At 36.6% G+C, this 24,620-nt stretch overlaps 1 protein-coding gene across 5 annotated transcripts in view; it reads left to right on the top strand.

The window, feature by feature from the left end:
* Positions 1 to 24,620, top strand: part of TENM3 (teneurin transmembrane protein 3) — a 1,287,844-nt gene that overhangs the window by 967 nt on the left and 1,262,257 nt on the right. The window lies entirely within an intron of this gene.

The following is a 24,620-nucleotide window of genomic DNA, read 5'->3' as shown; positions in this document are numbered from 1 at the left end:
CAGTTAACAATTAAAAGATTCGCCCTCTACTCCGCAGCTAGCAAGGACCAGGCTGTGCTAATTGGACAGTTAATGACATTTTAGTAGGCTGGCTTTCTGAAAATATAGTAAGCTGCGCTCTTCCAGGGAAGTGAATAGGGGATGAGAATATTTAATAATTTATTGTGGCTATGGCAAGGCTTCCAAAAGGGCTGCAGCAGTGAAGTTGTTAGCGTGGCTAGCAGCACAGGGACGCACCTTGCGCGCCGGGAAGGAAGGCTGTATGGCTCCGCGTGTCCCTGCGCTGCGTGCGCGCTGCTGAGCGCCTCGGGAGCTGTGTGGAGCCAGAGCTAATGGGAGACAAACGTTGTACGCTTTGTCCAGCGAAACGCCTTTGCATCTTGTGTTTGGCTGAACTGGTAAGTGAACCACAGTTTCATGGCACTTACCACTTAGGGCTGGAGTTTTATGTCAGTTTCTGCCTCTTATGCTGATTAGAAACTCGCTAAGGCTGGATCAGAGGTGGTGGAGCAGCACTCCTCTTGTCAGTCTCCACAAACTAAGCAGGGAATGTAGTATTTTTCTATTGCAATTGCATACTGGTTTAAACACTGCTCAGTACAGTGATAAATCAATTTCTGCATGGTTAGACTTTATTTTCCAAGCTCTTTGTTCTCAAATCTCTTGTATTTCTTCCAAACTTGAGAATGTGCTGTGAGAAACTCGAGCAATAGCTGCATGAACTTGTTGCATTTCATCTGAAAGTTTTCTCGATCCAATATGGGATGAAGTTGGTGTAACAAGAAGCAACACAGTGTGATCTGATGGCTGCATTTTCCATAGAAATGATTCCTGCTGCTTGCAGCAAAGACATGTATTGAAGGAAAGGGCCAGACATTGCATTAAATAAGAGATTAAATGTAACAAGTCAGATAGGTTATGCTATTTGCAGAACTCGTGATTAACGCATTAGTAAAATTCGTAAGTACATGTGGGCTCTTACATCTCTATACTTTTTCCCTCAGCTTTAGGTTCTGTTTTCTTTTAAAGTTAAAAAGTAAATAAATGAAGTCCCAAACCACCAGTCCAACTATGGAAAGTGCTTGGAGTGTGTGCCTCCTGAGTCAGTGGAAATGCTGAGTTTCACACAAGTTATATTCACAACTGTAAAACAAGCCCGTTTCCATCTCACATCAGATGCTGCAGCTTTCACTGGGGAGTCTTTTTGTGTTGTATCCCAACCTTCCTCTTTTTACTATTGCAGATGCATTTCTCACATACTTTATTCTTGTATGTCAAAGTATTCAGATATTTCTTCTGAACCTGAATTCAATTCTGTGCTTTCCCAAATGAGGAAACTCAGAAATAATGGGGCTTTCTTTTTTTTTTTCCTTTTTTCTTCCTTAGTTCTCGTATAAGTGTTAGCTTGAATGAGATAGAGTTTAATGTTGGATTTCCTCCAAAACAAATGTATGACTTTCCGCATAGTTGATAAATGTATAGTTGAATGTGTTATCGAAGATTTACAAAACACTGATGTCTTGACATCTGTATTTGTGGAGTGTCTTTGGTGCAACGTGGAGTATAAGAAAGTGTCAAAGAGGGTTTTTCTGGAGGAAAAAAAATGACTATATATATATAAAATATTTTTTTATAGCACAGTGCATTCTGGAGTAAAGCTACTTTCGAAAGTTGCATTTGTATATTTTCTATATATCTTATTATATGTATTTCCAAGACAGGTTTTACAAGATGAACTGCTTGAAAAACCTTCCTAGTGAAACACAGATGCCTATCTTCAATAACTTGTGTGTATTTTTCCATGTCTTCTTCCCAGCTCTTATTTGTAAATCTACGCAGTAAGATTCCCCACCTTTACTGAGCATATTCACTGAGCGTTGCTTCCAGATTTGATCGGTTGAAGTGCTTCCTCCAAATATTTGTAGTACTGATGTTAAACTCCATGTCCTTACTAGATTGATTGTACTTTCTGCTGAAGATAGGTACCGTCTTTATATGTAGCTGTGCTTTACACATACTGTAGCTAGAAATTCAGTGTCTAAAATCACAGCTCAGTATGGATGAGTAAACTTTAACTTTGGAAAACCCTGAAGTTTCCCTTCTGCAGGAGAGAAAGGGAAGAAATTCTTAATTCCTGTATAATCACCTTATCCATACTGCTTGTTAGATGAGCGAATGTCAACTTTTGGGCACTTACCTCTGTCCTAAGAGTAACATGGAGTATGGTTGCCTTTGAAGCGACAGGATACATTACGAGTCATTCCAATTAATGCAGATATTTAGAAACCAGAGATGAAACATTTTTTAAAGCACTGACGGTAAGAGGCTGCAAAAATCATTGTCTCAAAACATTTATTGTGTAGCTGATAAAGTAATAATTAATACTATTTGAAATCTGCCTTCTGGAAACCAATGCTTCTGCTCTAAAAAGAAAAACAATATGTTGGTTTCACAGGTAGTGAAGGTTTTTTTCTTTAACTTATATTAACATGTTATTATATTGATAGCAGTTGAAGTTATAAACTAATGCATTCTGTGAACTTAGCAGAGTCATGGTTTGGAAGTTATCAGAATGGAACAGCATTACATTACACTTTGCATTTGTGCGATGGAGATGTTTTCCTACAAGATGACTTGCAGCTCTGTTATGTTGCAAATATGTTTGTACTTCCGAAACTGCATTCTTTCATTCAGGTCTGTAAGTAAGTGTTATGTGTGAACCTGTTACTTTTGGGCGACTATTTTAGCAGTTCAATGATGGATTCTGTAGGACTAGTTTTTTTGTTGTTGTTGAGTTAGTCACACGGAGAAGACTGATTGCAGTTTAGCACACACGTGCACTGATACATATATAAACATTTGCCTCTACGGGCTGTATGAATGTATGTTTATTAAATCAGTCTAAGTAAGTGAAACAGTGCATCTGTTTTGTAAGTAAGAAAGAATTTGTAGACTTTCTTTTTTAAGCATAAGAAGTAGCAAGTGGAGACACCATTAGCTTGAAGTATTTGTAAATACTTTTCCTCTAGAAACATGGATGAGTCCAAGATAATGGCAGCTTCATTATTTCAAATGGCATCTCTAATCTTAAACCATTGCAGTACTGTACCTAAAGGCAGTCTGCCTGCGAGTACTGCTGAAATCTAGAACTCTTGAGAATGTCTCTTATAATAGCTGCTAAATGTTGCAGTGTTAATTAAGAGGTAATGTAAATGGAATCAAATGTTATGACAGCATAATGGTCTCCTGTTGAATATAAGTTCCGTGGCTTAGCAGACACAGTTTCAGAAAACAAGCATATTTTAGCACTGCCTGTTCAATAGGAACTGTTTCCATGAAAGCCTTAAATAATCCCTATAGAGATCTTTTCTTTGGGGTTCTATTATAGTACTCTAATAAGGGCAGCATCTTTTTGCCTTAATTTGTTCAATGTGGGATCAATTTCAAGAAACCTGTAGGGTCACATGTGTGATGGTTCTTTACTCCAGTCATTGCACTGATATGTGGGACTTCTGCTAGCTGCTTTTCCACCCCTGCAGGGAAGAAAAAGCAAGCAAGGTGTTCCAGAATATACTGTCATGGTGGTTTGGTGATGTAGAATGCAGGGGGTAGACTTGCTGCTGTCCCTGTGCATATGATTTTTGACCCATATGGAGTATTTGGAGTGAGAGCATTTTGAATGTAAAAAAAAAAAAAAAAAAGATGGTCAAGATCCCTTCTGATAGACATCTGTGATTATAGTTCCTCTGTTTATTCACAAATTGTTTTGTCTTTAAAGCTATGTCAAAAATCATGTTAATTTTATCTCTGAAGAAATACGTAACAAATTGTTTTGGCTGAAGTAGTTGCTCCCACATTGATCTCTACCTTCTTATTTTAAATCTTTTCTCCAGTGGGACAGGGTAACATTCAGCTGTAGCCATAATGATGTTCAAAAGAGCATCAGCCATTTTCAAGGGCAGAAAGCAGGGCACAATGAGGGAAGGAGGGCAGCCAGCAAGGACTAAGCCCAGATTTATCTGCTTCCTGAGCAAGTGGGGTGAGGAAGAAAGAGGGATGAGGCATGTGCTAATTGACAGTGTGCTGTGGTCCCTAGGTCACAGCAGGAGTGAAGGTTGTTGAAGTTTGGTCTGAGCCATTTCCATTATCTCCACAGCTAATTCCACTTTATGGCAGACTGACCATTATATGTTTGATTTCAGATGAAAAGGTATTTGAACTGCTAACAACATTATCTGAAATTGCACTGATTTATGCAGTAACAACCATCAAACATTATGACTGATAAAACCCATTTTAGGAACCTTTCTTGCAGGCTTTACATACCTGTTTAATCTCATGATGAGTTCTGCTCATATTTTTAGGTCTACAACCTGATATAATGAGAGAGATAAAACGTAGTCTTTTATTAGAAGTAAAGCTTGTTTAATGCGTTCTGGAAACTAGCAATTTTAATTTTGGTGGCTCTGTTTCTGGCAATGAGTCACCTCAGCACCAATGTATAATACACTTTTGGTTGCACACTAACCCCTGCAAATCACTGGGGCAGACCTTGTTCTTGAACAGCAGAGATAACTAAACCTGATCTTATGTTATACTGAAATAAAAGATCACATTCAAGGAACATTCAAATCCTATCGAGGTAATTTTAAAATATTTCTATTTGCTGCAGTGAACAGAGTGAAATTGAGGGATGAGAATCCAAATGGGTGAGCTGGTGGTCTAAGGGGAAATCAAGCTTTGGAGAAAAGATACAATAGTTGATACAGATTCATCCTTTATGTGGTGTTTCAGCAAATCTACAGCTAATTTAGGGTGTGGGCAGAGGATAGCCTGTGAATTAGATACAGTGGGTAAGAAGGTACTGTCCATTCACTTAAAAACTACTGTTAATGTAATTGGATTTTTAGCTGCCTTTTAGATTAAACTGCGTATGTCTTCCTGGTCTATTGCAGTAGGAAGCAAAATGTGCTCATTTGCAACTGCAAGACTAAACTAATTAATTTTACTTCATTTTGCAAAAGATTTATTATGGCTTATGTATTCCTGAGAAAAAGAATAGTAGATAGTTGTAAAATGTTCTAGAACAGGGATTTTTTTTTTTTTTAATAGAGATGGTATGGCTTATTTCCTCAATAGTTAGGATTAGCAACACTGAAGTGCGAGTGGGATAAAGGTTAGGCTTTTCCACTCTTCTTTAGACTCACTGTTAAACACTTACATATCTTAGTGTGTATTCACTCTGAGATGCTCTTTGATTTTTTTTTTCTTGCAAAAATTGAGGAAGAAACCATAGAAAAAGAATGAGAGGAGATTGTGTAGGACTGGTGAACTAGCAACAGCTGTTCCAACAATCAAGGGGAATGGCAAGGAGTCCTTCTTCAGTAGGAACTGAAGGAGCGAGGACTGGATTTAACAAAGAGAAAGGCGGATTGATGAGGAGAGGGGAAGTGGTTAAAGAAGGATTTCAAATGCTACCTTGTCAGAAGTTCTTGGTACAAAGAGATTAGTCAACAGGTAGCAGAAAATCATTAAAAAAATAAATAAACAACCTCTTCTGAATAAGAGATTTTTGTATATATGATGTTTGTCTCTTGAGGAGCTTGTGATGTACAGCTGTGGGAGTGTTTGACGCTCAGACAGTACGTGGACTCTTTGGGTTTGAGTCAGGTTTGGGAGGACTACTTCCTGTATGCACAGGACATACTTTGTGCTGCCTAGATGTGTTTTTGTTTTCCTGCAGGACAGGAAGAGCTTTTAGTGATTTCTGAAATCTCTCTGCACTTGCTTCCTTTTTACAGACTTTCATCCTACTGTCTTTAGCTTTGTTTTCTTTACTTCTGTGCTTCAGGAGCATGAGGATCTGAAGATAAAATTGACCTAAACTGAAAACTCCCTGGACCAGTAGAATTGACTGGGGCTGTGATCACACTCAATTTCACACTGCTGGTAGTGTTGTACAGAGTAATATTGTGAAGGATTCTGTCAATTTTTGGTTCAGCTGCTAGTAGTCATAATGGTAAAGAATCGCAGGGAGGTTCACTATCTTCAGTCAGTGGTTGAGAAACTTTATTAGAGAAAAGAAAATGTATTTTCTTGGAAGCTTTCTTTTTTGTCCTCATTATAGCACTTTCACATAGAATCTTTTCATTTATTGACTGAGTATCTGCTGATGATTTTCAAAAACTGTAGATGATGTTTGAAGTCCTGGTTCCATACATGCTTTTCTTGATGCAAAAGTTAAATTATTCCAGCTCTTTGGCTATTTGTTTCTACCCTCAGAACCTTTTCAGTTCAATCTCTTAGAGCACTATACAGACAACCAGTTGTCATGTCCTACTTGCAGGTGTCTGAGTCATACCAAACATATCCCAGAAAGTGTTTTTTCACTGGTCCTTTACACCAATCTAAACTGAGTAATTCTGTGGCAAAATAAATAAATAAATATAAAAATCTTTTTAACCATATTGAATCACCTTATTGCTCCAGAACAGTTTTGCTGGTGATACTGAGGATGCTGAGTAAGGGCAGCATTGAACCTTTTAAAAGGGAAGAGGAGGTAAAATCTGTTTTAGCCAGCTTTGATGTCAGAAGAAAGATATGGAGAACTTCTGCCTCATACTTTGTATCATCTATACTCTGTAATCAGGAGCTTTACCTATTCATTACTAGCATTAATCTTTTTTGTTCTGCTGTAACAGCTAAAGACTCAGAGAGAAGGATAGGACTCTCTTGTGCTAAGTGGCATGTGCATTTGATGTACAGATTGTTTCATCCAAAAAAGAAAGGGGAAAGGGGAAAGTTATAAAGAAAAGCAACATAAAGATGAATACAATCAAACTTTCACTTGCCCATCTACCATTCAACCAACTATTCTTTTCAAGGAATTTCGTGGCCTTCTTATCATAAACTGAAGTTTCCGTATTGCTACTTACATACTGGAATTATTGGAATTCTTTGCTAATTCTTTGTTGCTGTCCTTGTTCACTCAGAACAACAATCACTTCTCCCAGGTCTTCTCTCTTGGTTTTCTATTTTGGTCTCATCTGTTTCTCAGGTGCAACTGTATTTCTGGCATTCCTGTATTTAGCTGCATTCGCAGCTCGTGATTGACTTCGCTGTGGTCAGTCCAGACTGCAGCCTCCAGAGCTTTGTGTGTAACTACCTTTTTCACTATTTGTCTGAATTGTCTCCTCGCTCTGCATCTCCCCACAGAAATTCTCCACAGTTGGTATTTTGAGAGCCAAATCTGTGTCTCAAAAATGTGTTTTGTGAATGACTTGTAGCCAGGAAAAAAGATTTATTGTTGAATCTGTGTTGCAGTGCATCTTAACTTTTGAGTAGAACGAGGAAAACGCAAGGAAGAGATGCAGTACTTACATATCTTTTTAATTTAAAAAAGGCAATCTGTTGTCTAAAATTGTTTCTTCATTAGTACACAAACCAATCTGCTTAAGAGTTGTTCTCAGCAGTCATACTTACTCAGAAGTGTATTACTTGTGTTTGTTTTTTTGTTCCTTTGTTTGTTTGAAGCCCGTGAAAGAAGTGTTATCTGCATGGAAACCTTGTCAACTTACCCAGGGAACAGATGTGCATACGACACATAAGTATAAGGCTCTATTTCATCATTGCCATGGTAATCCATCTCAATCATACTTCTGGGAGGCTACTTCTAAGTTTAATGTCAATTTACATTTCAGGGAATGCCTTGTTTTTTTTATTTCTTCACTGTGGTGAAGATATTCTTACTTATTAGATGACAGCAGTTTTGAAATGTCTATCATATTTGTAACATATCTACAGTGACAAAACATACATAGGAAAACATAAGCTGTAGAAAATAATGCTTATTGAGCAAGTGATTATTTCAGCCCTAGTAAAACAAAACAAAACAAAAAAGTCCCTGGTAGCTACCCTGCTTTCCCAAGCACTCCTTTGATGCCCCAAGGTTATGAATGACTGAGCACCTGTACAAGTGTAAAGCTTGCTGAGACTGAACTCTGAGGGGCTCCACTACACAATGAGCTGTCATTAGAAAATGCTTTGTTTAAAAGCACTTCATAATCACAACAGAAATACTGGTTAATAGGGAGAAAATGTGTGTCACAGACAAAATGTTTCAGGATTTAAAATTCAGATTGCTACCATGATCATAATTTAAAAAACAAAACCCCCCAAATTGTCATCCTTTAATGAAGCCAGTACTTTATTCCCTCTTTATGGAACAATGTCAAACTTAGATGCCTGAATTCTGGATTAACTCTGTCTCCTAAATGTTTGAAGATGTTATATTATGTAACACCTTTAAATGGAAAATCAGTTTATTATCTAATATAATCATTTTTGCAAAGAGATATGAGAACAACATGTGACACTGAAAGTAAAAAATTTTCTCCACTCTGCTTTCTGTAACTTTGCTACCTTAAATTGCTCTCTGTTCCTCAAAACTTTTTCTTTGGAAAACTGCTGCAAGATAGTTTTTACATTATAGAAGATAGATCGTCCAAGTTTAATATTATGGTTTTTTGGTCACTGCTGTGAAAACAGTTAAATGCAAGTAACTTCTTATGAGATTTGATTCTAACTTGCTGATAATCAAAGGGTTTACATGATTTGAGAGCTGTTAGCATATACTGTACATTGGATATGCTGCCTGCTGGTGCAAAACTGTTGAAAATATCCTTTTCACACTTGGCCTATGTCCTATGTCTTCTCAGTGTCTTTGTCTCAGGACTTGTCTTCATGAATCTCTAGTTTTCTTCTAATAGTATCTCATAATTTAATACAAAGCAAAGTGAATTAAAAAAAAAGTCCTCCAAATCTAAGTCCCTGTTTGTCTCTTTTAATTTATTACTACGTAAATGTGTATTTCATTAGTATTTTGGACCAGAAATCCACTGTTAAAAATGATAAATACTAAACTACATGGGGGTTGATGCTGAAATCTTTGGTTTTCTGCCTAACTACTGTTTTTTCTTCATTATTTTAACCCTGTAAGCTATTTTTTTCCCCAACTTTTCTCTGTAGGTATTAAAATATAAATAAATAAAATAAAGATCTAAGTGGGGTTATACGGTTTTCCAGCGCAATGTGCTCTACTCAACCATTCTTATATGTTAAATAAATTCTCTGAGTGAGCTGGTGTGGAACTGAAGAAAACGTATAATTGTGACTGCCCCTCAGACTAGTAAGCATGTTTTCATTGTTCTAACGGTGCCCTTCAGCTAATTTGTAACAATGCTTTTGCTTTGAGCCTTCTCAGCTTTTGTTTTTCTTTTATATTTAGGTCCATTTGGGCTAGATATTTTTAAATATGTTAATCTGAAATGAGTTCTTGGTTTTTTTTTTTTTTTGTTTGTTTGTTTTTCGGGATCTTAGAGCAGCATTAGGCAAATTGGAGTAAGAAACCCAATGTATTTCTTGTTGCAAATAGCCTGTATGTTTGGCAAATCTTTATCCTTTCTTTTTTTCTGGGTAGAGGTGAGATAAAATACTTTGTCTTGCATGGAACTTTCCTGTAAATTTTCATAACTTTTAAAGCTAAACTCCAAGTTGTAGCAAGTGTAGTTCAAAGATAGCAACTGTGCAATACATAGCATTCTATCTGTGTAAGAGAACTCATACTTCTGCAACAAAGTGCTGCTCTTTCTAATTGTATATCATGGTTACAAAATGGGTATTCTTCAGTTCTGCTTGTTAATTTTCCATCATCTTTGATATAAAAATAAAAAATTGTTTTTTTTAAATAGGACCTAATTTTGCTAATATTCATGCATGTCCCAGCCAGAGTTAAAAACAAACAAAAAAACCCCAAATATGTAAATGAGTGCACATTAAAAAAAATCAACATCAACAACCATATCAATCTAAAAATGCACCATTTTCTGAAGTCTGATACAACATCTTTTATCAAATGATATTATAATAAACTTTGTTTCCTTTTACGTTTGTTAATTTTCACCTCTTTAGGTAATACATCTGGTTCTGCTGTTAAAGCTAAGATTATCGTGTGGATCTTTTTTAGTACTGATTATTTCTTATAGCATATTTGAATAAATTTAGTTTTTGATCCTTTTGATTTATTTGCTCTTTGTGCAAACAAATATTTTGACTTTTGAGAATACTTGCTGGCTTTTTACTGGAAAAAGTGAAAATCATTCAACGTGAAGATGGAAACTTGGGAAGTAGTAGTGCTGTAGTTCTCCACTGAACAGGGGCTGTAAGGTATTACATTCTAAACTGTGCACACAACTCGTTGTATAGAATAGAATTAGAGAATCACAGAATGACCAAAGCTTGGAAAGATCTCCAAGATCATCCAGTCCGGCTGTCCACCTACCACCAATATTTTCCATTAAACCATGTCCCTCAGTACAACATGTAAATATTTCTTGAACACCTCTAGGAACAGTGACTCCACTGCCTCCCTCGACAGCCTGTTCCAGCATCTCACCACTCCCTCAGAGAAGACTAATGTGTTCTACCTCCATTTTTTGCAACTAGAAAAAACTATACAGCTTGTTCTGAGAACTTACAGTGCAAGTATAGCTAGTAAAACCTGCATGTTGCTGAACTTAGCTCTTTGTTGGCATGTGTGTTCTCAAATGCTGAAAAGACTGCTGTTCTAAGGGGAATACGACACCTTAGTGTTTTCTGGTTGCATGTGTGTGAATGATGGATATAATTTACTATTACTTCTAATTTGGTTTTAAATTCTAAGTATGGTTTCAAGGTGACAAGTACCTTGAATTCTGTTCTTAGATTCAGTTAGCTGATTCTCTTATTGTCCTGTTTTTCCTCCATATTTTATTTTCCTGTAATACACTGGTTAAAAAAAAAAAAAAGTAATTCATAATGATCATGAAATTGGTGGATAAGATCTCCTTTTTATTTTAGTTTCATCTGTAAGATTTTCATCTTTGATTCATTTTTACAGTTAAATGCAGAAACTAGAGTATTAATTTCTTATTACTTCAGTGAATTTGGAGTCTTTACCACTATTAAATCTTCACACTTTAAATGTGTAGCTGATGAGGAAAGTTCTATTGTCTGTGAATTACACACTCATTTTCTTTCTGTACACTTCTTGGGTAAATTACCTTTTGGACAGTATATAAAAAGCTATGGAAAGAGTTTTACCATTGCTTAGTTTTCTTCCCATTGTTTGATGATTTGATATACAGAGGTCCAGTGGAAGCCTTGTTCTCTTTTGCTGTGTGTTAAGAGAGCTAAATGTAACCTTTGTCTCTGGCTCTGGAGAGCTCTTATACAAAGTAATTTTCTACTAAATTGAAGGCTTCTCATAGTCAATAATCACTTTGTGATAGACATATATCTTATCTCGTAGCTCAATTATCATACAAAGGTGCTTTATTGTGAGAAATTCTCTTCGGTAGGCTTGTTGTTTGGTTGAAATCCAGCAATGTAGTGAATCAATTGTGTGACACCCACACAAAATAAAACCTTACAGTCTGTAGTCAAGTGATGACTGGCTCTGTAGCCTCTGCAGTTTGTCACTGATGCATGCTCTATGGGTTAATGATAAGAGAGCTACTGTGTTGGCTTGGGAAGCTAATTTAATCTACTTTACAATCTGAATGGCTTCATCTTTCTTTTACTATGTGCTCTTTGCAGTGTCACTCTTAATACTGCTTTACAAGACATTTTTCTTCCTGCCCTTTGCTTTCCTTATCTAATGTTGTGCTAGTGTGTGCCAGAGCTTCAGCTGAAGATGCCCATTCCTTGTATTTGTTTTGTTGATAGCTGTCTGTGTTGGTCTGAATTTTTCTGGATTTGCCAAAGATGGTCAGACATGCATTTGAATTCAGTGCAATTGTGCAGAACAGTCCAGTCTGCCTAGTTAGAGCACTCCAGCTCTCTATGCTTTATGAAGAGACTGTTTTCTGAGTTAGACTACATGTTCATTGAAAGTCTGTGCTGAGCTGGTCAGTAGAAAATGGTGCACAGTGTACAGCATCTTGCCCGAAATCTCACATCTCTTCTGGGTTTGAAATACTGAGTCAAGAGAAGTCCTTCCATTCAGGAACTATAAATTTGAAATTCTTTTTCTAGGAGTAAACATGAAAGTGAAAGGAACTTATTGCTTCTATACAGGCAGCGATAGTGATTGCAGAGGGTGCCTGGTGCTTGGGGTACCTACATGGGCAGCAGAAATGCCAGTCTTTCAATCTGCTGCCTTCTGAAGGGACATAAGTTAATGACTTCTATGTCTTATAGAAACAGTGGGTTACCAACATTGTATTACTTTGTGACAAATGATCTTGAGAGAGAAGTGGAAATGAAGATCATTACCCTGTGATGTAATGAATATGAGAGGAGTTCTTAGAAGTGACCCATTGACACACCTCCTCTCCTCTCCTCTCCTCTCCTCTCCTCTCCTCTCCTCTCCTCTCCTCTCCTCTCCTCTCCTCTCCTCTCCTCTCCTCTCCTCTCCTCTCCTCTCCTCTCCTCTCCTCTCCTCTCCTCTCCTCTCCTCTCCTCTCCTCTCCTCTCCTCTCCTCTCCTCTCCTCTCCTCTCCTCTCCTCTCCTCTCCTCTCCTCTCCTCATATTAAAATGTTATTGGACAAACAGGTTTCCGTCCTGTGAGTAGAAACTAGAATTTGGGTCTCAGCTCAGGAAATCAAAGCTGTTGATTGTTGAAGTCTAGACATACAGGTATTCAATGTCAGAATCGGATATAAAGAATCTGGCATTTAGTTGTTAGTACTAAATGTCAGCTATTGTATAAGAAGTATAGCTTCAGAAGAAAGTTTACTGAAGTACTTAAGCTGTCTTTTTTATTATCACAACATTTTACACACTTTATAGATGGGTCACTCTGAAAATAATGCCTCCCATTTATTACTATGGAAACTATAACAGGTACAAAGAGCACAGTAACACTATTGAAAAAATTCTCAGCTAAAAAATACAGTTTTTCAACAGTTACGACCTTTAGCTGTGCATTTTCATCAACGGTGAACAAGAGCTTGCATTCCATCAGTCTGTTCTATATTTTAAAAGAATTCATGGGGGGGGGGGGGGGGGGGGGGGAATATATATCTGCTGTTGAGTTGTTCACAGTCATGACACATACAGCAGAGCAGAAGCAAATATAACTTGCATATTTAATATGACCAATTGCTCAATTACCACTAATATATTTTTATTAAACTGTAAGCTCCTTGGCTTTCTGCATCCAACTTTAGTGTTTTTTTTTTTCTCATGGTGCTAACATACTTGTTGTCAATATTATCCCAGTGAGGAAAAGAGTAAATAGCCAGCTGCTTCTTTCTGTACATTTTTCCTTATTAAATATTCTTACAAAATTCATAAAATTCTTAGATTCATTATTTATCCAACTGTTTAACCTGAAAATGCAGACTGTTTTTTTTTTTCTTAGTTCTTGAAAAATGTACTTATTTGTAAAGGGAGGTGGCATGGCAAAAGACTGGAATGCTAATTGTGCTGTGTTTCTGTGTGATATAAAAATCTGGACGTTTGTATGTGCTTAAGCTTCAAATGGAAAGCAAGATGATTTTGTCTAATTACCAAAACAAGAAAGAAGTTCAGCTCATAACAAAAATGCTAAGTACTGTTTATTTCTCTGTATAACAATAATGGGCTGAGCTGTGCTTTTAAGATGAACGAGCATAGTCTTCATAAAATTCATTTGTCTAACTACAGCTGTACTTGTGTAAAGTAAAATGATGACTTGCATTTGTGTACAGGTATTAAAGAAGGCTTGTGAGGCATCACTGTGCTGTAACCAGAATTACAAATATTCATAAGGCCAGAGGAAGAGAACTTTAAAGAATCCAATTTAGAAGTTTGGAGAAAGGTTTCTTTGTAGTGTTTTGGATTACTCCTCTTATGTGAACATTACCTTTTGCAGGAGGGCTTAGTTAAGGGGAAAGAAAAAACCCAAAGTACAATGAGCCTTAAAGTTTTAACACCAAAAGTGTGTCAGCCAGTTTCCTAGAAACTTGTATGTTTCCTAAATGATGAGGGAGGATTGAAGATACAGTGATCATTTCTTACAATTAATAGAAGGATAAACTACAAAGTATTCTGAATGTTAATGAGGCTGGCTGGTTATCATTAAAAGGTGGCTTTTTTTTCAGGAGCATTTTAAAAGTGATCCCAAGGTAGCTCTGCCTCTGCCACACGCTAACTGAGATTTAATAAATGGAGACTGTAAGTTCAGTTACCCTGTGTAAGAAAGCATCAGTGAGTTTGTTGTAGGATAACAGAATTAGAATTTTGAGAAATTCTGATGGATTTATAGGCATCTGCTGTGATTTTGAGAAAGTGTGCATAGGAGTAGTGAGGAAACACTATTGTCATTTTAGGCTCACCTTTGCCATGGTTTTTGGCATAGTGTGATAGCATTTCTGGTAAATACAGTGAAAATGTAAGGATTCAGAGCAATGATGTTTTTTGTTTCAACTGCATAATACAAATATTTTATAACATTGCTTCTGTTGTCTAAATGTATAATATTAATAGCATTAATAACAGTATAATTTACTGTTTGATGGCAAGCCACTTTGACTAAATCTCTAAATTTGTACTTGAAAATGTTTGTCTCATCCGTCATCATGCATATTGGTCTGGAAAGCTATTCGGTACTGGGGTGTACAGCTAAAGAAATTTCAAGGATGATGCAGACTAGGTGCAACAGAAGTAAGGATCTTTTCAGGTCATAGGACAGCAAGTCTACATAAGTCTACATTCCACCTTGTGCACCAGTAATAAGCTTGAATGTATTTGGCAAGACTTCAAGATGAGACAGATAGTTACTACAAATGTATACTAACTTTGTAGTACAGGTATACTCAAGGAGTACCCTGTCTGAGAGGATATGGTGGTATTAAAAGGTCAAGAAAACTAAAGAAGACAATGGAAAACCTTGCTTGATAACACTGACTCTGCTTATTTGTAAAACTTTTTATATTGTTTTGGTGGGATGGGGAGAAAGGAGTTGATTGAAAACTGTGGTTCTTACTTGTGAGACTACAAGAGAAAAGGCCAGGGGATGATACTGTTTCAACAGAGTTTCAGAACTCAACATTTGCAGAAAGTGTTGCTAGAATATGTATGTATATATTCTTCCAACCTAGAGCAGAGGCTTAGATCCCAGCAAAGGGGAGATAGACATAGTTCTCCAATAAGTAGAAAGTGTTTACAGAGGAAATGCAGGTGCTCTCCTCATGATGATACACCATGACAGAACAAGGAAAACAGGCACGTGGCATTTCAGGGGAAGTTATGTCAGACTATGAGAATGAACTGTAGCTTGCCCAGAGAACTGGTGGCATTCCCCTTACTGGACATGAACAATTAGTTTCACAGGACCCTGGATTATTTGCTTTCAGCAGAAGGTTGGATCTGGACCAGAGATCCCTTCCAACGCCAGCTTTTTTTTTTTTTTTAATTGCAAAATTGCAGTATGAACTTCATGTGCTCCTTCATGTTACCTAAAGGAAAAGGAGGAAGCTGACCCCTTCAGATAGCATTGGGAAAATGCTGAATAGTAGATAAGTTACTGAAAAAGAAATAGAAGAAATTCATTTTCTTCACTGCCAAGTCATTGGCATTACTGGCACGATTTTTGATCATGCAAATATGAAAATAAATGCTGGATGTAGGCAACGGTTATGTGGTATATGTTGATAACCTGTCATGCATGCTTCTGCCATTAATCATTATCCGGGTACTCTTTATATGGTTGTGGGGATGGAGGGTAACGTTGTTGATCATGTCAAACATGAATTACAGAAGAGGAAGCAGAGGTAGCAGATAGGTTTTTATAATCACGTATTTTCTTCTCTACAGGGAAAAACAAAACAGAACACCAGTATATGTATTTTAATCAAATAATTAAGCAAGTGCATATGGACTCTTGGAATCAGTATCTTCAGACTTTGGTTTAAGCCCGATTTGTAACTTTGAGCTTGCAACTACACAGAATACATAACTTGGAAAGACTGCTGTTTTCACTGTGGGGTACTGTAAGTAAAGAACAAGGTTGCTGAGCAAATCTGTGTGAACTGAAATTTCTGTGACAGATGAAATGTGTTGTTGGATTTTTTTGTCCTGTTTTGACTAGTTCTGAGGTGTGACTTTGTAGGTGTTTTTCTGTAATGTTTATTTTTGTGAAAAAACTATGAGGATATTTGAAGGTGAAAGGAATGCACTGGCTCTCTAGGGTGGTGCGTGCTTTACTTGGTGTGGTGAGCAACTACACTCTCTATGACAGACTTTGGAGAAAGCTCTTGGTAATAATGTTTGGATTTCTTAGAAGGAAATATATAGCTCATAGAAGAAGGGAAGCCACAGTGAATTAAGCTAGTGAGCAGGCAGTGCAAAAGAATAGGGAGTGAGCTTACCTGACTGTGCAGATAGGATTACTTGGGGTTTATATCTGGGGATTATATCTGTTAGCACCTGTCCTTTTGTTTAGTCATGTTTAACCTTTGTGTGTGGAGACTACAAGGAGAATATATATAAACAAAAAGTAAGCTAATGTGATAGCATTCAGAATGGTAGGTTGAGTTAAACAAGCTACTAGGCTATATGTTGTTATGCTCACCATGCCTGGTAAGTACCCTACAAGTCCCTCTTGCAGGCATAGCACAGTCAAGAGATCACACCTAATGTCTGCCTAGAATGTTTCCTCAGTGTTGACAAACTGTGTTTTTCAATGGACTCCTTTGAAACCAATCACATTGACAATCCCACTGTCAAATCTCCCAATGACTCAAGGACTCCCACCTAGATTAGCTGTTGTTTTCTGTTAAGATTTCTTTTATCTTGAATCCTTGAACTGCTAACAATTCCATCTCAGCAATTCTACCATTGCAATTTTGCTGTATGTTTCTGCAGGCTTCCTCACAACACTTTGTTTAAACTCTGCAGTTTCAATCCTTAGAATACAGACAGCTGGGTGCTGAGGTCAGAGAGGTGTGTGGGGTGAGGAGGTTACAGATGGGGCTACAGAGAGAGAGAGTTATAGGGAACACCTGAGATATAGAGTGCTTAAAAATGATTGCAAGAATAATCTCAGTATTTGAATTCAAATTAGAACTAAATGTAGTAATGAAATTACATGAACATGAAGGTCATTCTACCACAACATATCAGTAGAGCAGACCTTTTCTTTAACACCTGAAATATCATATGTACTAAAATGTAGTAGATGTGTTGCACACTGTAGAAGTAAGCTTGGTTACAGCATTGATGTCTGAGTGGTGTGCAGCAGTTATATCAATTCTATATTTCATCTAAGAAATTGTTCTATTGAATTAGACCACTTGTATTATTTTTATTTTCTGACTGGTGAAATCTGATTTACTCACTGTTCCTTGAATGGATTAACTTTCGATATTATTATGTATGATAGTGTTTGGATATAACACATGAACAGGCATGATCCTTTCATTTCTTTGCTCTAAAATTATTACTGAGCAGTTGACTGAAATTCATGCTTCTGTTGGTTATTTCTTACGTAAATATTCTAGGTCATCTCATATTAAGAAAGGCTTAACTATTCACTACCCATGTTGATTAATTGTTTAGAACAGCAGTTTCAGGTGGCCAGGAGGTTGAGGGGGGTGATCTTCCCCCTCTGCTCTGCCCTGGTGAGGCTGTATCTGGGGTACTATGTCCAATTACGGGCTCTTCAGTTCAAAAAAGACAAGGAACTGCTGGAAAGAGTCCAGCAAAGGGCCACAAAGTTGATTAGGGGCCTGGAGCATCTCCCTGTATAAGGAAAGACTGAGAGACCTGGGGCTGTTCAGCCTGGAGGAGACTGTGAGAAGAGATCTAATCAGTGCTTACAAATATCTAACAGGTGGGAGCCAAGTGGATGGGGCCAGGCTCTTTTCTTTGTTGCCCAGCTATGGAACAAGGGACAGTGGGCACAAACTGTTACACAAAGTTCCGTGCTAATACAAGGAATATTTTGACTTTACTGTCAGAGTGACGCAGCACCGGTACAGGCTGCCCAGAGAGGTGGAATCTCCTTCTCGGGAGACATTCAAGACTCCCCTGGATGCTTTCCTGCTTGACCTACTTTGGGGAACCTGCTTTAGCAGGGAGATTGGACTCCTGAGGCCCCTTCCAATCCCTACAGTTCTGTGATTCTGCATAACGGCATACAGATTATACGAAGGTAGTGCGATGCATTAATCTGTTATGCTTATATATGTGCCGTTATATATGTATGCTGGTGAGCATACGTATATATCTGTACGTGCTTAAACTGAAACTGCAATATACCGTTTTATATAATCTGTCGTTATTCCTAAGAGATGTCAACAGCTTCTGCAAGCAGTCAAAACTAGTAAAATCATGCCATATGCTTTTACCAGCCTGTTCATAAATTCTGACACTCAGACCCTTTAGTCAGTAATGAGTTACATACTTCATGAGCATATAATCAATGACTACTGAGTGGTTCTCACATAAAGCCAACTTGAGTGATTCCCATGATAGACTGTCACTGTATACGCCTTCGTCAGAACTCAGTTTTCTTTTGCTGCCTCCAACAACTTAGAATCGTAAATCTGCAAAGCAGAGCAGAGTGATCTAATGTCTTCTGCTTATGCCACACATCTTTGCTGGCCAAGTTCAGATACTATAATTTCTTTTTGGCAGAAACATCCTGAGGATGCACGCTTAATCTATCACAGTGAGAAAGTCGGGAAGTGTTTCTTGAGAGTTTGTAATTGGTACCGACTGCATTAATGTTCCTCAATACCCTCTTCTCTGTATCTTCGGGAACTCATATGTCAAATTTTTAACAGAGCTGTGTATTACAGTCATTGAAGGAAAGCATGAAGAAGATGGGCTGCTCATCATATCTTGATAAACTCAACAATTACAAAAAAAAAAAACAACAAACCCTGGTCTCAAGCAACTTAACTAAAAGATTAGCTTTGGTGAGATTGAAATTAATAGTGATATCTCTGCTAGTTAAGAAAAATTAAGTGACTGGCTTCTGTTGTTTAATAATACTGGTGTATGTTGCAGAGGAGTTAGTTTTATTGGAAAGAATGACTGTTTTGGATATGATAGGAAAATAATAGATGTTAATAATTAATTAAAATAGTTCTTTAAAAATAACCATGAAATCCAAGAGAACTATTTGAAAATATGATTCTGAAGGTATGGACTTCGTATTTCTGAAGAAAAAGTGATCAGATGACAAGAGAAAGGAATTTGACCAAATAAATATGAATATGCATTGATTTGATTTTTAGAGCTGGAAATATTTTTTAAATAGTACTCTTGGGAATAAGAACACAGTTTTACAGATATTCGTGTGACTTGTCCCAGAAACTTCATTGACTTTAGTTGGAATTCTGTAGAAATCAGAGAAAATTTTCTTTTTGCTTTCTGTGAATAAATCAGGAGCAAAGTAGACCAGCAAGCAGATCTGAAGAACTACTTAAAAGTTGAATTAAACACCATATCCTCAAAACAGTAACAGATAATAACCATCCGAAGGCTTGAAAAGCTAATGACTCTTTGGGTAATTCTATATTTACGTACAGGAAAGCTGTGTAGGAAACTTGAAAAGCATAGTTTTGCAACAGTACTGAAGCAAATAATCAATACATCAGCGAACATAATTATTTTTGAGTATTGCTAATGAACTTGATGTTTCCAGATAGCTTTGTCTGAATTACAGCTTGATGAATTAACCTCAGAGAATGTTAGAGTTTCGCTCCTGCAGTTTAATAGTGGCTTCTAGCATCACAGATGTAAGTGGAACAAGGATAATTATAGAATAATCAGATGCTTGTGTAAAACTTGTTTGATCATTAGCTTTCTTTTACGCAAGGAAGTTCTATGAGAACTTTGTAGCTTGCATAGCAGTTAACCTGCAGAGTTGTCAGGTAATACACACTTCAGCTTGAACTGTGGCATATGTTAACTGTGCTTATGCTTCACTAGCTCTGAAATTGCCAGGGCTGTACTGACCTGGTATATCAGTTCAATCTTTAGTAGCAGCTAATACATTTTTTTGCTATTCCTGCTTCAGCCATGTGTGAGGATTTCAGAAAAAACTGTTAAGTGTGTAGACCTGATGAAGTCCACAGAAAAGTTCATAACTTTGTTGAAGTTTGACTCATGTCCAGATTTTCTTCTCATATCTGGTGTGCTTTCAAAAAAAAAAAAAAAATCCAACCTTGGAAAAATATCAAGATAGGAAGTGCTGTACAATTACATAATGGACTTAATGCAGGACACAGTTGGACTATTTTGATCTACTCATATAACGTTACAATAGACACAGCTAAACTGTAGGATGTTTGATTGTGGTAATCTAAGTGCTATTTTAAGTAAGGAATGTGCCTCTACCCTCGATTTATTTATTTCCCTTCATCCTCTCTAGTTCTTCCTTCCTTTCCTTCTTTCTTTACCAGAATGTTGTCTTATGACAATGACATTATGACAATAATGACAATTATGACAATAATGACAAATGACAAAAGTTAGGACAAATCAGAGGAAATAATATTGTCTCTTCATTTGATAATGTCAATCCAGACATCTGGGATTATTTTTCATGCATTCAGGCAGAGAGATCAATCAGTAGTTGCCAGTTTTTGCTGCCACAGTGCTTCATTTCCACTGCAGACTGTATTCTTCTAATAACACAAATGCATATTGTTGCTTTATTTCTATTGTTTATTACCTATAGTAATAAACAGTTTATTACTTGTAGTGTTAAAGTGCACAGAATATCAGTTTGAGTTTCCTGGGAGCTTAGAAACTGTTATTTCTTTTCCTTACAGAAAAGTTTTTACCTATTTTTTTTTTAATATACCAATTAACTGAGTAGGAAGAAGTCTTACTGGTTTATCCATTGAAGGAGAAGAGATGACACTTATGACAAGTGATGGATACTTTTGTCTAATAAAAGAGTTTAGGAGGCATATGGAAGGGTTTTTTTATATACCTTATAGGAGTAAAACTTCTCACTGAAGAAGAAAGACAGGTGACAAATTTGATTAGTCTTTTGTAGCCTTATATTCTGCAGAAAAGAATGGGAGGTGCCTAATATTTTCAGACTTCTTGATCTGAGGAGATATGTTTGAGTTGTGAATTGACATCATTCTTGCAAGTATTCTTTCTAGAACTGTCAGATACAAAATCAAGATTTAAATCCTATGAAAGACCAGTGCTGTTCAAAGAAAGAAAACTGAAAAGTGCAAAAATATATGGAAGACAACGACAGAAAGCTTAAACATTTTGTGAAAAGCTTCCCCAGAAAGCAAGAAGCTTGTGCTGCCGTTGACTTTAAGGTTTGTTTTGCAGCTGTATCATGGCCTGTAGGCAAAATCACACTTGCTGGTGTGATGGAATCCTCATCATGTACCAGAAAAACTACTACACTTTCGTGCTCCTGGCTTTTCAGCTTTTCTGCATCTCTGCTTCCTCCCCCCCCCCCCAACTCTACTGATGAATTTGGGAAATAGGAAGGAAAGTTAAAACTTTGTAGAGCAAATCATTCTATGATAAAGGCTTTAAACAAAATGGGCAGGGAAGAAAACCTTATCTTTCTTTCTAGCAGCAAAACTGGAATTGATTTGAGACTCGAACAATATATTTTAAAGTCATAGATATATTTAATTAGTTTACAGCATTAGGAATGGAACATGGCTGATATCATAGTTAGTCCTGCTGGGAGGATATATATTTTCTAAACTCTGAAGTCTGAATTGCTTCTAGACAGCTTTGTTTTTTACCTGTTTTGTTCTAAATGTATTGCCCATAATTTTGATGTATTTCTTAGTGGATTGGATTTCTTTTGCCTATTAATTGTACCCAGAGGAACTTTGCTTAGTAGTCACTACAATCTATAATACAAGATAACATTGCTAATAAATGCAATCTTGTCTCAGTAGGATTTTTAAAAAATATCTGCTGTGTCACTTTGGAAGCTTTGTTCTTCTGCCTTTGGGAGTAAATTGGAAAGATCAGCCAACAGATCTTAATCTTTCAGAGGGCATAATGGGCATTGATATTGTACTGTAAACTGTAATTCTGTAGTGTCATCAGGCTGCAGACTGACAGAAATCTCTTGGGATCTAGTGACAAGGTTGTAATATTTTCTCAATGAAGTGACTGATGTCTTTAAAATGTGCCTTTGATTTCAAAGGGCATTTTATTTTTCGTTAAAGATAAAAAAAAATATTTTAGATTTTTCTAATACAAAGTTGCGACCACATAATAATAGATAAAATTTCTACCTTTTGTGACAGATTAACCATTTCAGTGTAGTGAAGTCTATCTTGGTCTCCAACTAACAACCACGCAATTAAGTTTTCTTAAATAGAACAGGCTGCCTGTTTTATATACACATATGAATTGTTTGAAAGGTTAGAGTAATTCCACTCAAAATTTTATTCCTTTATTTGGATTTATTTATATGCTTGAGTAGACTATCCTCTATGTAGCCTAGGTGAAAATTTCACTTAATATTTTGTCTACATTATTCTCTTAAGGGGTTTTGTACTTTGTGGTAAAAACAAAACAAAACAAAAACAAGGAAGCTTTATTTTAGTCACAAATAATATTTGGATTTGTTATAATGCACACCTGTTTATTAAAGATTGCATAGTTAAAAGCATATAAAACTAATACCTAAATTAATACTTTCTTAAATCTGTTCATTGCGTGTTAAAAAATAATCATAATTAAAAAAAACCAGTGACTGGTACATGCTGGGACTCATAGAAACTTATGTGATCAAATCTTAATATTTGAGAAAACAAGTCACCCTTTTTTTTCCCCTCCAGTAACATAGACAAAGCTAAACAGAGCAACAACCAACTGTACAAAACAGTTTACATTAAGCTTCACAAGCGTTGCTTTGAGCTTTGGTGTCCTAGTTCATAGCTCAATACAGTAGGACCTTAAATACTCTTAGGACCTGTTTATAGAATGTTTGTTATCAGCAGGAATTTTTTAAAAGTTCTCAATTCCATTATCTCTTTTCCTTAAAAAAATATTCTACTTCCTGAGTAATATGATAGCACTGCAAGTGGGTTTCTCTCTCTTCATGGCATCAAGCTTTCTGCCAGGTCTTGAGCACCTTTTCATAGGCTTTGCTGGATTTTGAAACATTATATTTAAGATGTTTCAGAAAGCTGATTTTCTTTACGTGTTCCTTTTTCTTTAGAATCTTTTTCATATGTATTCTTCTCTATGAAGCTAAAAAGCTTTTAAATGGAGAACTGCTGGAGTGCAGCAACCCCAATTCTCTATAATCTTTCTTGACTATTTTTTGACATTCAACATCGAGCTGAAGACAAAGCTTCTGTGTATCTTTGCAATATTTTGCCCTGCTCTGAAAAAAATTACTGAAGTCTGACCTATGTGTCCTCCTGGCCTGTTCTTTATTTGAGAAAAGCAATCTGCACTGGCTTGATTTGTGCAAAGCTTACTCATAAACTAATAATATTTATAATATTTACTGTTAAATTACTGGATGGTAACTGCTCAAAAAATGAACAGCAAAGTCTAACAAGAAAGCATGTGAAGTGAATAACTGCAACATTTATTAAATACATTTTCATTAAAAGAAATAGGCAAATGAAGTAGTACTAGTAAGCCCTGGTTGTAGCGTAAGCAGAATCTAATAAATTCTGAGGTTAAGTAATCTATTTTCTGATATTTAAAAGAAAACAGAACTGTAGGGGTTGAAAGGGACCTCTGGTGATCATCTAGTCCAACATTTGCTCTAGTCTTCCAGAACCAGGTAGTCAATTAGTGGATTTTTTAACTACACTAGAAAGGAAAAATTCTATGTGATAATTTTGTCAAACTTCTCTGTTGCTTTATGTGTAAATCTTAAATTGAATACTGATAGTATCCCCGTGTGAAATGTTCTGTTTCAAAAAGAGATTTGTAGAAGCAGAGAAGACACCAAAATATATTTTCTCTCTCAAGGTTTAATGGTCTTTTAAAAGGCCCATTTTCTCTTGAAACACCATTTTCCTTAACACTTAAGCCAAACAGGAGGGTGTACTATCTCTTATCAAGAAGAAAGCATTCTGATCTTAACTTCAGTTTGAAAACAGTGGGGAAAAAAGGTATGCTCAGAATGCTTAGGTTGACTAATTTTCACATTACAGATTCCTCTGATGTGCTAGGATAAGTCTGAATCTCAGCAGTTACTAATACAATTGTTTATTATTTTATCTTAACTAAAGGTAGTTTTTTTTGTTGTTCCTGTCACTTGTTGCTAAAATGACAAGAGTAGAAGATTCTGCTTAATCTTCAAGTTGTTTGATTGATTGTTGCTTCTTTGACTGATTTTTTCAGTCCATCCCTTGAAATCATCTATTTTGAACTAAAGGGCCACTCTTTCTCTAGGAAATATATTTACATTAATAGCAGTTTGGAGTTTGAACTGCACTGCTTTTTGGATGTCAGTGGTTGCCCTAACGGAGTTAGCATTTCTGTAAAGGTAATAGGCAGTCAAACACTCCTGGAAGCCTTGACAACAGTGTACTGCTGCTCTAATGGAAAATACCGTAGCTGGGTAATATGAGTCTTCCTATCAAGTACGCTTCAGCTTTGTTTGCTTTCTGTCTCCAAG

The sequence above is a fragment of the Gallus gallus genome, chromosome 4 (assembly GCF_016699485.2).
Source record: "Gallus gallus isolate bGalGal1 chromosome 4, bGalGal1.mat.broiler.GRCg7b, whole genome shotgun sequence".
Classification (NCBI taxonomy): Eukaryota; Metazoa; Chordata; class Aves; order Galliformes; family Phasianidae; genus Gallus; species Gallus gallus.
Note: the sequence above shows the minus strand (reverse complement) of the source record. Positions and strands in the feature narration are given on the sequence as shown.